The sequence below is a fragment of the Chelonoidis abingdonii genome, chromosome 7 (assembly GCF_003597395.2).
Source record: "Chelonoidis abingdonii isolate Lonesome George chromosome 7, CheloAbing_2.0, whole genome shotgun sequence".
Taxonomy (NCBI): Eukaryota; Metazoa; Chordata; order Testudines; family Testudinidae; genus Chelonoidis; species Chelonoidis abingdonii.
In genome coordinates this window covers 43616402-43619439 of record NC_133775.1, presented here as the reverse complement: position 1 = coordinate 43619439, position 3038 = coordinate 43616402, and the positions used below count along the sequence as shown (strand labels likewise).

At 46.7% G+C, this 3038-nt stretch overlaps 1 protein-coding gene across 2 annotated transcripts in view; it reads left to right on the top strand.

Moving 5' to 3' along the window:
- The first annotated feature begins 210 nt into the window (after nucleotides 1–210).
- Nucleotides 211–3038, top strand: part of WDR47 (WD repeat domain 47) — a 45254-nt gene continuing 42426 nt past the window's right edge. Inside the window, exon 1 of one of the 2 annotated variants that reach the window (XM_032803721.2) lies at nucleotides 211–407. The gene's annotated coding sequence lies outside the window, so the exon portion shown is untranslated. The remainder of the gene's footprint in view (nucleotides 408–3038) is intronic. The other variant, XM_032803722.2, reaches the window with a different exon arrangement.

Genomic DNA, 3038 nt, shown 5'->3' with positions numbered 1-3038 from the left:
GGGCCCGCCCAACGCTCCTGTCACAGCCCCAGGCGGGCGACCAACCACCTCAGCGCCGCCTCGGCGCCCCCGGCTGTCCCCGCCTTCCCTGTCCCCTCCCCGCAGAGCAGCCGCCCCTGCCGCTCCCGCTCCCCCTCCCAGTCTCCCGTTTCCATTCCGGCGGCTGCGCTGTCACCCCGCCCCGGCGCGGGGAGGGGCCCGAGGAGCGGCGCTGCCGGGCCCCGATTGGCGGAGCCTCTTGACAACCGCAGTCAGGGAGCCGGAGCAGCCAGAAGCAGAGCGGTAGGGTCGGGCCAGACGCCGAACTGGACCCCCTTATTCCTGGGTCAGGGACCCGCCGCCATTTTGCGTCCCTCCCATCCGCTCCGTGCGTATCTGTGTGTCCGGGCCCCCCGGACTCCCCTCAGGTGGGTCTGCGTCGTCTTGGTGACGAGGAGCCCCGGGCCCGGGCTGCCTAGGGAGAGTCCCGGCCTGCTGGGGACTTCTTCCTGCGAGGGCCAGGCTGGCACCTCCCGAAATAGGGTGATAGAAGGCAGTGGGGGAGGAGAGTGTCTGGGAGGGAGCAAACCGGAGGGGAGCGGGAGCAGGCGCTGGGGGTGGGAGGTGGCGGGCCTGTCAGGGAAGATGGGGGGGTAGAAGAGTGTCTGTGGCGGGTGGGGTGACAGCGGGAGCTCTGAAGGGGGGAAGCCCCAGGCGATGGTAGGGCCCCCTGTCATGGGGAGGAGAGAAGGAGGTCTCCTGCCAGACAGTGGAGCGGAGAGTGGTGCTGAAGGGACCGGGCGAGACAACAGCCTGGCTGCTTTGATGCTGGTTTGGCGAAAACCCATTCATCTTGGCATTCTCTGCTACCCCGCCCCAGTCCCCGGTGTCCTCCAGTCTAAATGTGGTGCGTGTTCCTGTTCTGTGGCCTGCAGCCCCGGTTCATTTCCCCCGTGAATAGCAAGGGGACAGTGTGATTCTAGCCTGATTCCTCTGTTGTGATCCTGGCATCTTAAGTACTGATTTCCCTTTGTTGTAGCGTTCGCAGGGCAAGTCCTCTATAATTGGATGCCTTGGACGTAAAAATGTGTCGACTCTTAGAATACTTGTGTTTACATTAACAGGATGCGGTTTCCTTTTTGCCTGTATTGCTGAGAAATGGGACCTATAAATATGATGCATTAAATCTTAGTAATTTAAGTACAGTAATCTCACTGAAGTCATACATGTTCTTAGTTCTTCTGAGTAAACGTTCTGGAAATATTTTCTGTATCTTGATACTGTATCGTTAGTGCCTTTATTGTTTCAGGGTTTTGAGTAGCAAAAAGGAGAAAATACTTTTAAATACACATGAGAACAAGCGAATGAAGTATGCCAGTGTGTAAAAGAGGTTTGCCAGGGACTACTTAGTCAAAACACATTAGCTAGTTTGTCCATTTTTTAAAAAAAAAAATTATTTTTGGTAAAAATTGTTTCCTTTTTCCTCGCTGTCACAACATACAAGTTTTGTGTGGTTCAATTTCACCCTTTCTATTTTTTTTTTTTTTTGGCATCCATCATACACTTCTCTGCCTGATGTGCATTTATAATCTAGACAGAGAGCATTCAGGTTGTAAAAGAAACGATAAAAGCAAGCAAATCTGCCAGTCAGTTGTCAGCTATAGTAAGTTAAACCTTTAATGCAGTATATAATATTGTTTTTCTCTAAACTGAGCCTTGCAGACCACAAAGAGGTGCTCCAATATAAAACACTTGGATGCTAAGCAGTGGGGTGTGGAGAGAGAAGGTGGTGCATGATAGAATCTTTATTTTGACAATTGATCAGTGGAATGAAAAAAAGTTGAGCCATTGAGTTAACGCTGCTCATTTGAGGGCCAGGTATGGGAAAATGCATTGTATAATTTGTCCTTATACACAAGTTTGTCTTTTTAATTAAAATTGTAGTACCTTTGTTGTAATATAGTTTATATGAATTTTTATGTTACCTTGTTCCTAAGGGCTAAGTGATCTCCGTGATTTCCACCCTGTATATCCCTATTTCATGGGAATTAATTCAGATAAGAACTTGGCCCATGGAATGTAATTTTTAAATATTTCCTCTTTTATTTAGGGCATCTGAGAATTATTGAGGACAGAGTGAAAATGGAGCCACAAGTTAATGACTTGGGCCCAGATCCTGCAATGAACTCTCTGTATGGACAGACTTGTGTGCGCACGTGGAGAATGAGGGGCTAGGATACTCCAGAATGAATTAATAAAAACGTGTCTAATATTTCACACCAAGAAGTGAACACTTTTTTTCTTTTTTCCCTTAATACTTCTTACAGAGCTCTTTTGTGTAAAGTTGTTAATGCTGCAACGGTTATTATTGTGAGAGAGTCTCTTCAGAAGTGTCTGCATTTTAAAAGGCTTACAGCTAGTTATTTACACCTGTTAAGAAAACTAGACTTTTGAATGCATTTTGCTCTTCTGTGTACAAAGATATACGTAGAGATGTTTTTTAAGTGTGTCAGAAGCAGGAAGCCTGCTAAACAACCAGTGGGGCCCTTGGACTATCGAGATACAAAAAGAGTACTTAAAGAGAACAAAGTCATTGCAGAGAAACTAAATGAGTTCTTTGCTTCAGTCTTCATGGCTGAGGATGTTAAGGAGATTCCCAAACCTGAGCTGTCCTTTGTAGGTGACAAATCTGAGGAATTGTCACAGATTGAAGTGTCACTAGAGGAGGTTTCGGAATTAGTTGATAAACTTAACAGTAACAAGTCACCGGGACCAGGTGGCATTCACCCAAGTCACCGGGACCAGGTGGCATTCACCCAAGAGTTCTGAAAGAATTCAAATATGAAATTATGGAACTATTAACTGGTTTGTAACCTGTCCTTTAAATCAGCTTCTGTACCCAATGACTGGAAGATAGCGAATGTAACACCAATATTTAAAAAGGGCTCTAGAGATGAACCTGGCAATTACAGACCGGTAAGACTAACATCAGTACCGGGAAAATTAGTTGAAACAATAGTAAAGAATAAAATTGTCAGACACATAGAAGAACATAAATT